The following is a 12,824-nucleotide window of genomic DNA, read 5'->3' as shown; positions in this document are numbered from 1 at the left end:
CTATAACAGATCCTCTTGTGCTTTCATATATGGTTTTTGATTTAATAGTTCCATTTCCTGTGTACTCCATATGTCTCACATATTTCATATTCTAAATAAAGGAGAGAGATAATAGTGATTTCCTTTTTGAGATAGCTACAGGTCTATATGTACTCCATAGCAAACTATTGATATATATATTGATATATTTAGTTTCAGATCTTTTAGAAGGCAGCAGAACTTGTATTAAAAAAATTAAAACCTATCTGTTTCTCTGTGGTTTGGGAAAGGTCATTCTGTGACTATCACTACAGCTGCAAATGTAGCTTTATGCTTGCTCTAATATATGGCTATATGCAGAAATAATGACTTTTTTAGATTTTTATTTGCTTGAGCTTGTGACTTGCTGTTGGTAGCTTTCCATTTTTCTAAGCAATGCTGCTTTTGCACACATTCTCTGAAAATAGTACTAAAAAGTCATACACTTACTAGCAAGATTGTACAATTTTTTTCCCTCCTTTTCTTTGAAATTCATGTTCTTGGCTTAGTTATCACAGTGTAATGGTGCTCTTACTTGACTCATTTTGACTACAGGAAACACCTCCTGTGAAAACATAATCATGCCCTCATTGGCTTATATTTAAGTATTAAAGATTTAATGTAAAATCTGTATGCTCTGCTTGAGTAACATATCTTAATATAAAAGGTATTTCTTAATTATATAACTAGTTTACGTATTTCTCATCTGTTTTTTTTTCTGTTCCATTTTTTAGTACTAAGTGTAAAGGTCTGTATTTTCATGTCTTTTTTAGAAGCAGAAAATCTCAGTGGGAGGGGGAAAGAAGAGAGATAACATATTTTGAAACCAAAATGTCTGATACTGTCTTTCATATCCCTTGCTTAAAAAAAAAAGTTGAGGTTAAAAAAAAAAAAATCTACAGTTATATTGCTTTTGTCTTTAATTTAGCTAGTTGGTTTAAAATTTAAATGCAAAGAAGCAGAAATACTTTTTTTTGTGTCCTTCACAGTGCTATAGTTAATTCCTTTTATAAACTTTCATCTTCCAAGTAATCAGCATTTTTCCTACTTTTAGGAAATTATGCTAGAAACATCATTCATTCCTGATACTTAGAAACTTGAAGAAAATCCTTATAAGTGGGAAATGGCAAGTTTATACATGTCTGTCCTTGGGGTCAACGATTTCTTGAAATAGTTCCTCTCCCCACTTAGTGATGTACTTCACCCTGCATCTTGGGTATTCAAGGAGTGACCATACCTCTTCTTGATCTCCTTGTGGGAAGCTAAATGAGCCAAGGTCCCTCAGCCTCTCTCTCCCTTCCTTCAGCTCTCCATCCCTGTCCTGAAGAGTCCTGTGCCTTCAGGCATAGTTGTCTGCCTCTGCACCTATCCACCACTGTGTTCTTTCAGCAGTGCAGCTTGTTCTGTTCTCACCTTTGCTGTTTGTTTGGTTTTCTGCTGAGGTGCCTCTAAAGATCCTCAAACTTCTCCAGGCACCATATCCCATTTTCTCAAACATGAGGGGAAAAACCATGTTTAACGTACTCTTGGGAGCTGTGTCCTTTGTCCTGGAAAAGCATGCATGACTACCCAGTCTTTTTTTCATTCTCTCAAACAAGAGGAAACCTAAGTTGAGTGTGATATGTTCTGGTAAAAGTCAAACAACTGTGAGTGTCTATGGTCTTTCCTGTCCTTCAGTCAGTGTGAGAGCAGCTCTGACATCTTGTGAACATACACAGTTAAAATGTGCCTTGAGTTCTTGAATCTTTCTGCTGCCTTCCAACCCTGCTTCACTGAAATGGCTCTAAGGGATTACTGAAATGGAGCATGTCCTGGCAGAGATCTCTATTGGAAAATATTTGTGGCATACAGATGATCATGAGGTATTTGTGTAAAGAACAAGAACATGCCATAGATAGCTCAGATGATTAATACAAAGCAGAGAAGCATTGCCCTCTGATTTTCCTCGTCTGGCAGGCAAGATCCTGCCACTCCTGTCTGTGTGATAGTGAACATAGGGGGATAGCTCATTGATCATTCCTAAGCATCTGAAAAGGCTTGTGCTCTTGTCATCTTTAGACATGCTTTCATAGCTTGCTCCTGCTCATTAGTAGGGAGAGAATGGAGCAGATGGGGAAAGTCAGAGTTTGCCAGTAAAATGCAAAATTCTTCTCTAATGATCTAGTGTTGGCTTGATACAGTCAGATTTTCTGTTGGAGTTGATAATTTCTGTCCCATTGTTTATAACCTTAAAATAGTTCTAATGTTTCATTTCACTGTGGAAGGAAACAATCAAAATATTTTGGCTTTGTTTCAGATAAAGATGTTTTCTAAGTAGCTGTCCATAACCTTAATGGCAGTTGAGACCTATATAAACTGAATCTTTGTACCATAATTTAGTGACAAGTATGTGATCAAGATCTAGTGATACAGTAATAATTATGTCTTATAGCAGTAGCCAAAGAAACAACTTGGCTCAGTCCAAAATAGGAAAGTGGTAACTAAAATAAAATTTGATAAAGATGTAAATATCTGTCTACAAATGTCAAAGCTTTTTTTCAGCCTGTGACATAAAGAAAAAAATACAGTTTGGAGGTGACAAACTCATTCTGTGATGTCAGCCACAAAGTAAAATTTATTTTTAATAATATTTAATGAAACAAGATGAAAAACTAGATTTATTTGTCTTAGTCACAAAACATCTTCCTCACTAAAAAAGAAGGATTTGAAGGTGGGAAATATTTATCAGTATGCAAAAGTTTTAGAAGTAAATTCTCTGCTCATTCTTAAGCCATCTGTGTTTCTTTGTTTACCTGGTTGTTTATGTGTTTGGGTCTGTGGCTAGCTCAGATCAACATGGAGGTGTTTCTGACCAGGCATGACCTTCTCAGCCTTCATTGCTTTTAATTCTTAGTTTTAAATGCCTCTCTGGTGCTGCAGAAGAACTTAGCATCCTATAGAAACAAATAGCCATAGATTGCATTTCTGAGGCTCTGTTTCAAATGTTGGAAGGTTTTTTCCTATATTTTTGTAATTGTTGTTGCAACAGTTTTTTTTTTTAAAACCAGTATTAGCTTCTAACATAGGAACATTTTGGGGTCATACCATATACCAAACCCTGATCAGGAGCTATTTTTCACCTCTTCTGAATTTTGTAGAATGAAGTCTGGCTGTGAATGTTTACTTTTTATACAGATGCTATGTATATGTGACATTGGCTTTTTGTAGTTTGTTCTAGGTTCTGTAAAATTGATCACCTTTCTGTTAAGAGGGGATTGCAAGAGTTAGTGTTGGGTGGTGTTAGGAATGGTTAATTTTCTCCAGCTCAGTATGTAAGAAAGGAAATAGAGGACATTGACTACTGCAAATATACAAAGGATTAAATGTGCTGGAATGTACTGGCAATGTATAAAGCAGGTAAAGAGGTACAAGTCAAGACACTTGTCTACTGTTGTGTATTTTGACCTTTATAAAGTTAAGTAACCACTGCACATCTTGCAACAATTTGTCTTGTGCAAAAGAATCTCATTGTTGCATAACAGTCAGTTCCTAAGATATCACAAGCTTTCTTCCACTTTTTCTATTTTTTTTAATGCAATGTACACAACTCCTTTACAGCAGTACTTGAGATATTTTCTTGTCCCTAGATTCAGACATTACAGTGGAGCCTCTAATTTTCTCTGATCAGTTTTCCATTCTCCTGGTAAGGTATTGATCCTAGTAAGGATCGATAGCTCTTTCTGTGTTCCCTCATCTCAGTATTACTAAATCTTCCTCCATCCCTAACAGTTACAAATTCAGCTCTTCCTGCTTTCTTGTGGCTTGCATTTTGCATGTCTCAATCCAATTTCACTTTTCTATAAAATTTGCTGGTTGGCTTGAAATAACACTTCAGAATAAGAGCTGCCAATGGGAAGGAAACTACTAGGGAGATCTGGATCTCAGAGGGAAACTGCCCACTTCATCCCTTTCCTTTTCTGTCATAGAGGTAAAAGGCTGATTTACAGCTTGCCATATTATTCAGTAGTCCTTTTAATGTCTCTGTTATAAATTGGGGTGCTAGTTGCCATTTCTGTTAGGCCTTGAGTTCAGGGCTGGGGAGGAAGCAGATTGGTGCCTGGTCTGTCAGGCATAAGCTGAGCTGCACAAGCAAGCTGATTATCTCAGGGCATATGGAAAGAACTTCTCCAAGCACTTGGGAGCCCTCTCAAACCTCAGTGCTTTTTGTTCCAAACCCAACAGCTACTTTTCAACACTGCTTTATTTAACCAAACAGCAAAACCAGTCTCCACAGAAGAAAACATTTCATTTTGAGTGTTAGTAGGGAAGGCAGGAGAGAGCACAAACGGTCTGTCACAGTATAATTATATTGTCTTATGCACTACATACCACTTTGCCTGCTTTTTCCATCTGCTAATTCTCTGACCACTGCTGTCTTTGTAAGAGCCCAGACCTCCTGGTTATTTCAGGTCACTAGCAGGTATTGTAGCATCCTCTTCAAGTCAGCTCAGGTGATCCAGATCTATGGTTAGAAGTCCGGTTTGTTGCTCAGTATTAAAATGTTGTGCCCAAGTATGAGAGCCTGTCTTGCTGTTCAGCACCAGCATGAAGAGGTCTCTGCCCAGCACTCTGAATTCTCGCTCTAGTGCCATTTATCTGTGTCCTTAATTCGTTCCTTTTATAGTGATTAAATTTGTTTTTATGTTTTTAAAATATTTATTAGCTATTTTTACAAATGGTTGGTTACTTTTATTAATTTCTGACAACCACATGGTTATAGGCTGCATGTGGTCAGCTTTTGCTTTGTTTTTAAATCTAATATTTGGATGATTCCTGGTCTATGTATCCTTCTCATTTTCACCATTTCCCATGGGCCTTCTTTAGTGGGGTTTGGGGTTTTTTTGTTCTTTTCAAGTACAAATAGATTATGAATGTGCTGGTAGTTACTGACCTAGTTGTTTTGTGAGTCATATTCCCAAGCTCCCCATTAACTCAACTGCATGACTTCAGCTATTAGACTTCAGAGCTTATGTAGCACTGCCTTGGCTTACAGCTGGTCTGCTATGTCTGATGCTAAATCCTCCCTATTCTCCATCTAGAACACTTTGGTGTGGCTGAAAAAACCCCTGAAATTATTCTGTTGCACTATAGGGTCTTCCTACACTGCCCTGCTCTAGCCTTTCCCAGCTTAGTGAGTTCTGAAGGCCACCGAGCACCTTGGTTCAAGTTGTGATGCTCTTGCTCCCATCTATGCTCACCAATCTAAAGGAGATGCACTGCTTTGCATCTCCTGCTTTTAAAGGACTGGCTTGTTCCAACTCCTTTGGAAAAGCAACAGCAGCTCCTGTACTCCTCTCCCTTCATAAGCACTGCTTTGCTTTTGAATCTATTTTAATTAGTTTCCTGCTAGAAAGAAACTCAAGGGCTGCCTTTGCCAATTAACTAGGACAAAATGCTCTGTTAGGACACAATGTAGGCTTTACCCAAAGATTTCAGAAAAGAAATGTGGGATACCTTTGATGGTTAAACAGTTGTTCTGTTTAAAGAACAGTTATTTGGTGGTCGGCTCTTGCCATTAAATATGCACCATGTTCCAGGTTTAGTTCCTTCCTGAAAGTTTTTTTTTTTTTGTGTAGCTGTAATATTGACAAACTATTTAATCCCAATAACATGTTAAACTTTTAAGTCCTAGTCAATCATGTACTGTCTTTGGTCAAGAAAAAAACCCCAGAGAATGACTTAAGGCCTGTTACACAGGTCAGTCATGTGGTAGACTATATTTAGGAACATTAATAGCCATATTTAAAATGAAATTTCTATTATTGGCTGTGGGAACTCAAAATGTCTCTCAGACATTTTTAGAGGTTCCAGGCCTTGGTCAGAAGCATTCTAGACCCTGGCAGACAACTGAAAAACAGCTGTGATTTTGAGTTTGAGCCATGGAATGAATTACCAACTTTGGAGGTGGAACGAGCAGTCACAAAAGGTTAGATAGTATAGTAAAAGTAGTTAAAAAGTAGAGGGGAAATTTTTTTAGTACTGTACAGGGGGGTTTTAACACTTGTACAGGGGGGTTTTCACTTTGTACATGGGGGTCAGAAGTTCTAAGATGGAGGAAAGTGGGCTGATCCTGTTCTTCCTCCTTCTTCCTTACCTCCATGTTCTTGGTGATGTTGGCACTCACAGATTGGTTTAGAGTAGAAAAACACTTGGCAACGTAGGTAGTAGGTATTGGGGAATAATTGTAAACATGTTATACGTAATATATCTTATAAAAGATAGCAGCAGCCCTGGACGGGGGGAGACGAAGAAGACAGCAAATAGAGAGGATGTCAGTGTGTGTGTGTGCCTCTACCCAGGCCGCTGATCAAATAGCCGCAGTCCAAGAACATAATCTGTTAGATAACTAGCAATAAACTGCCTTGAGACCGAACAGCTAAGCCTGCGGAGTTTTTCTTTGGAAGCACGAGTTGGAGGAGGAATTTCACCACCACATGAGGCCCCAAAGCAAGGCTGGGGTTCTCACAATTGGCCTCCTAGATTGCTAGGTGCAATAACTTCAGCCAAGATAGAGCAATCAGATTGAATTTGTTACTAGGAATATCTAAAAACCAACCACAAAACTTCATTTTAAATAGTGGGTTGTAATCCTTGCTGTTTGGTTTAGAACCCCTTCAGCAATTCCTTTCTAAATGTCTATTTTAAAGCAGTATGTCAGACTTCTGGCTGTTTTTTCACAATGTCCCGAACATAAAACACTTTGACCATTAAAGTAAATAGGAAAAAATAACAACTAAAGAATTTTTAAAAATATTTTTTCTTTTTTTAGTACAGCGGATTCCCTTTAAATAGTGAGGTATGTTTGAAGAGGTGGGTGGTGGTGTGTGTGCCATGTTACTTTGTTCATTGTGGTCCCAACCACCTCATCTGTGATCTTTCTAGCAGCTGGGAAAAGGGCAGGCTTCTGTGGTTTGTGTCTTGTTTGGTTTGGGAAAGCATGAGTTGAACTTGGAAAGTTTCCTACTATCTGAAATGTACACTTGACCTCTGGGAAGTGTAGAGTATCTTTACCTACCATTTTTAAATTCAGTTTTTTAGTCATAACTTTTTCAAGAAAAAAAGCTTTTTTTTTTTTTCTTTATTACTTATTTCAATGTTGACTTGACAGGTCTACTTTTTTTGGGGCTGCATACAAAGGAATGGAAGCTACAGGAATCAGAACTAACTGCTCAGGCAAATACTGCTTCAGAATACTTCCTGATGCCCAAATGGCTCTGCAGAAAATGGTTGCTTGCTAAATTCAGCTACTCATGTTTCCTGAGGCAGAGAATTTAGTACCAAGGCTATTGATATTAGTTGAATTGTCTTACAGCTTGCTTGTATTGATGTAAACTTCTGTAACCTCTGACCTACTGCAGTGTGCACCATGCAAACATAAGAAAATCTTCTCCCCACAGAGCAATTTGCAGTTGATTTCTGTTAATAAACTGTTTGGGACTGTTCTGAGTACTCATATGAATATATGTCAAGGTCCTGAAAAGGTTTTTTCAGACATAATTGATATCCAAGATAAAAAGCTTGACATAGTTATTATACATAAGGAGAAGCATGTTTTCAAAGAACTCTTAGCCTTTTCCTGGATATTGTTTTATGGGACAAGTTTTAGTTACCTTTTTTTTAGTTACCTTTTTGGTAATGGATGATAGACTAATAATTTTTACATGTGGAAGGAGCTCATTTTATGAAGTGGCTTAGGGAAAATATTGTATATGTAAATGCTTTAAATAGTAGTATCACTGCTTTATTTGATTTTCTTCTTTAGGGAATAAAATCACTTAATTCTGATAATTTTCACTTCTTCTAAAAACCATCATGACTCACTGAAAAAGCTTTGTTTGACTTTGTTTTTAAAGCTTTTCTTTATAAATCCCTAGAATAATAGCCACAAGCTTAAGCTGCCCTAAAAACACTGTTCTCCTTGCCAGAATAAGTCTATGCAAAATTCAGTCGCTTTATGCAGCAAACCAGTTTCTCTGCTGGGAAACTGAAAAGTAGATGTTTTCCATCCCTGTGCTCAGCATGCTTTCTGCTGGTAAGCAGGTCAGCACTATGACCCACAAGATGTGCAGTGGGGGCTGTGTTCCTGCCCATGTGCACAAGTGCGTAAAAGTTACAGCTTGAGCAGGATGCAGGTGGTTTGTACAGATACAAAACCCAAAAGTGCTCCAGTGGATGTTCAGCATGGAGTGTATCCTGTACAGCAGGACTATCAATTGCAAAATATGTGTTCTTTTGGAGAAGGGGTTGATATGGTCTAGAAGTGCTAGAAGATGATGCAAAATGGTAGCAGGCAATTTCTCTCTTGAGGAGCTGTCACATTCACTGCATACTGAATCTACAGCAGAGTTAAGTACTCTGGTGCACTAGGTATTAGTGCCTGCACCATTGGTACCTGAGGTGTTTCCTCCTTAACAGGATGAATTATGAGTATATGTAGAAGATGTAAGGGATTGACTTAAGTACCTTCAGCTTTCTCTTCATGCTGTGTAGTGCTATGCTACAGTGAGGTAGTATCCTTTATTTATATTTTTTTTGCAATTCAAATTGATTTCACTAACTCCATGTTAGAAAAGCTTTATTTAAATAATTTTTGATGGCTTATTTTATTGGTATATTCATTGAATAACTTTTGACATCTCCTCTTTGTGTAACTCAAGAGCCAAATCTCTTCCATAATAATAAAGGTTAAAAATCCCAAAAGTCAGAGTCACAGAGTGGGTCAGGTTGGAAGGGACCGCAGCAGATCACCCAGTCCAACCTCTGCTCAAGCAGGGTCATCCTGTAGCATATGCCATGGGTTTGTGTTCAGACAGTTACCGAATTTCTCCAGTAAGGAAGGCTCCACAACCTCTCTGGGAAACCTGTTCCTGTGCAGTTACCTCCACAGTAAGGAAGTTCTTCCTCATATTCAGGCAGAACCTTCAGTGCATCAGTTTCTCTCTGCTGCCTCTTGTCTTTACTAAATGAATTATTTGGTACAGAAAGTGATTTGCCACTGTAGAACTTCCAGAAGCTTGTTCTTAATATTTTGTTGTAAATGTGGAAGGAAACTATAGTTCAAGTGCCAGAATTTAATTTTTAATCTTAATTGGCTACAATTATTCATGAGTAAAAGGAGAAAACTTAATGTAAGCTAGAAGTAAAAACCAGAGATCAACACCTATTGACTTTTGAGCTGTCCTCAAGTGTAGAAAATGGTACACAGGAAATCCCAATAGAATTTTTCTGCATGTGTTCCCAAAATCAAGAGGTCTGTAAATTAATATATTTGTTGCCTTGACAAGGGGAGCCCTGAAGAGAGAATTACCATCACTATGGTGAATCTGTACTCCTTTTTTCTTCCCTGTTATGCTTCCAGTTATCTCTACTTGCCCTCACAATACTTCAGCTGTTGGTTTTGGTATCTCTGCCTGTGTGGTTGCAGAAGTGTTAGGCACGGTCTTTGCCACGTGCTGCTGCTTTCTGCAGTAAACAAGGGTTTTATATGTGTGTTGCACTGCAAATGTTGTTTTAACATGGGGAGGGAGGAAAAAACAGCAACAAAGCTGGAAGCATTACTGTGCAACAGTAATATTACTGTGCAGGATTAGAGCTGGGGCTGATGTTGAGGCTAACATATTATATGATAGTATATAGAATAATATATTCTATATATATTATATATATATAGAATACGGTTACATACTGATTCTCTGCAGAAGGAGAAGTGCAGGAAAACTTGTACTCAAGCAGCTAATGCACTACTCATCCCCACATCCTCTGCTCAGCCCATGTGGTGTGGTAGGTGCTATCTGAAGTGTCTGTGTGACTAAGCTACGTGAGCTGTTCAGCTGTGCAGTAGGTTTGGGACAGAAGAGGTTATCAGTTCTTCTTTATAACTCAGGTGACGTTCTAATCATCGGATTCTTTTTTTTTTTGTACATGCAAATTTGGTGATTGACGCTGGCCTAAGAACTTTTCCTTGATTGTGTTTGTTGAAGGTCTTGCAAGGCCTGTGCTAAATGACTTGACCATCACTTAGAAGAGAGAGAATCTAAGCATCTGTCCCTAATCCAAGTGCTATTGTGTATTAAACATCCGTCTTTAAGTTCTGTGGCCTGTGTGAGTGACATGTCCTTGCACAGGCATGTGCTGGCTGTCATACAAAGACATGGAGACATAAGTTGGAACGTGGAATTCTGGATGTGTGAGATGAAACTTGGAAACAAGCACCACTTTATTAATCAAGCTAGCATGGCTGAGATATTAACTTAGACCTAAATATAATTAAATTTTGTAGCACTGTACTTAGAGGCAAAATGCCTCTTTGCCAAAGAAGAAAGGAGCAGCCAGTTGCCTGTAGGACAGTGAGAGTGAGAAACTGGATTGTGCTACAGATGATATGATGGGAAGAGGGCAGGCTCCTTCAAGCAGGAGGAAATTAGAACAATAGGAGATAAAAAGACAGAACTCCTAGGGGGACGCTGGGGAATAATCAATTGTATTTGAACTGTACAAAAAGAGATTTGAATTCAGAGTCATCAAGTTTTTGACACCAGAGATTTGTTGTAAAATGTCCTAGCTGAGATAGTTGTAATTTTTATCATGTAAAGCATCAGATGATACAAGTAATGATACAAATATTTTATTCTCTTATCTATTTTTAAATTTAGGACTACTAGTAAGAAAAACAGTGAGTAGCAGCTAGTGTTGATCAGATTAGATGCTGTCTGCAGGATGTACTGAGCAGGCTGTATCAGTTTTATCAGTGTTTGGTGGGGGGAGAAATGTACTGATATAATTCATCCCACTGCATAGCTCAAGCCATTTGGTTTATTATTAGGGTACAGAATTCCAAGAAACATGTGTGGTGGTTTGGTTTTTTCCTGTTTGGGTGGGCTTTTTTCCTTTGGCTGAGGTGCCTGGTGTTAGAAACAGTCTTCCTCTCTCTGAATTTCTTCCTCTCACTTTCTTTCCTCTCTCTAAATAAGTAGTGCAGGCACGTATCTGAAAATCTGCTTCTTTAGGTGCCAGCAGTGGCATAACTATCTTGGGCAGTCTAAATCCCATCCTAAGTTTTTCTCTATGCTTAGTCTTGTGTATCACACCAGCATGGTGAATGAGTTTGTAGACTGTGTCTTCTAATTCACAGGGTGAAATTGTATGACACAAGCTGGTGGTCTGGGGGAGACTTCTCACTAGAGTTCCTGGTTTTAGGAATAGTTTTAGAAAAAGTATTTTTCCATGTGATTGTAATGAGTGCACAAAACATATCTATAAAGAAGTGTTAACTGTATGAAGAATCTCTTTTCCTTTGTTTGGCAATACATTTTTTCTATTCCTATTGATTAAATGTGCTCTCTTGGTTCTTCTCCCTCTTAATACTGTGTGTGGAAGATAATGTTTCAGAGCAAGGGAACCCTTCACTCTACTCTCTGAAGGGTTGATCTGGGACATGAGACCAGGAACTTGTCCATGCTGAGAGCTGTGAAGGATGCTGTCTCTTACCAATACCTACCTGGAATTTGGTGATTGTTGTTGAGTCAAAAGAGCAAAGAGCTACAGGGAAGTTAGCCAGACTTCACCCCATTCAGAATGCTGCTTTCAGGCAGCAGCTTATCTGCTTAGCATAGGAAGGGATGGTGCTTAGATATGTGCTGTCTAACTAATGCAGGAGCTGTTGTTCAAACCTGACCTCCACTGTTAGGATGCAAGTTTGTGGTAGGTTTTTCAATTCCATGTACTCTGTTCCTCATCTGAGACTTGTGAAGCACAAATGGAAATTACAGCATGCCTTAAGCATGCATTTTGTCCTAGTTGCAAGTAAAAGAACAGTTTTGATTTCCTTTTGAGAGGTGGTGCAAGTGCCTCAGTCAGAACTAGGGCTCTATACCCCTTGCTCATATTTTCAGTTTCACAATAACTTTACATAGCTTTAAATGTGGTTTCTAGCTTGAAGCTTCTAAGGCTTTTCTCTTTACCCCCAGGAAGAAAGCTCTTACAGAGCTCAAGCTTGGTGTTATTTGGACTTTGTGTAAACATAGATCTTACTTTTCTGAGAGAGTTAGCTCTGGAGAAGGAAAAACATTGTGGTATGTCAAAGCTTCAAACCACTACTTACTGATTTATTGCTAGTGTGGAGACAACCCACAGTGCATTAATTCATCAATTCTTGTAAGCAGAGAGGAGCGAAAGAATAGGAGGAAACAAGAAAGGGGGTGGAGGGGAAAAAGATTGGAGAAGAGAAAATAAAAACATGGGGAAATATAAGGGATGGAGGGAAGATGTAGCAAAGCAGTTGTTTTTGAGTGAGTGGTCTAGGAATTTCTCTAAAATACTCAGTGCTTAACTCTAACAGCTTGACTTTTAGTTATTTAACCTGTGACCTCCCTCACTTCTGTATATATTTTGTATATTATATTTTATACACCTGTACCTATATACCTATGTCTATCTGTAATTCACAGATGGTGCCTTGGTATTGGCCCCAGGGTAGTGGTTCACTGCAGTAAAGTTTATGGAAGTCTCTAATAGGTTCATGACTCTTAAAGCAAGAAAATTAGTCAGGTAGGCTTGTTCACTCCAGACCAAAACATGTTGCATTTGTACCTGTTATAGATTCAGTTGAAAAAACAGTTCTACAGTGTCCAGGCTTTTCTCCCATATTACGTCAGATGGAGTTTTCCCATCCAGAAGAGATGAGGATGCTTTTAAAATGCATATCATCTTGACCTCGCCGTTTGAAATTATCTTAAGCCTTGTGCCTCTAGCTGCTGAGAGTGCTCTGA

The 12,824-nt window shown here is 38.4% G+C and overlaps 1 protein-coding gene across 4 annotated transcripts in view; it reads left to right on the top strand.

The window, feature by feature from the left end:
* Positions 1–12,824, top strand: part of RNF144A (ring finger protein 144A) — a 62,727-nt gene that overhangs the window by 15,224 nt on the left and 34,679 nt on the right. The gene's annotated exons all lie outside the window — the stretch shown is intronic.

The sequence above is a fragment of the Lonchura striata genome, chromosome 3, assembly GCF_050655825.1.
Source record: "Lonchura striata isolate lonStrDom1 chromosome 3, ASM5065582v1, whole genome shotgun sequence".
Classification (NCBI taxonomy): Eukaryota; Metazoa; Chordata; class Aves; order Passeriformes; family Estrildidae; genus Lonchura; species Lonchura striata.
This window is presented reverse-complemented; position numbering and strand designations above follow the sequence as displayed.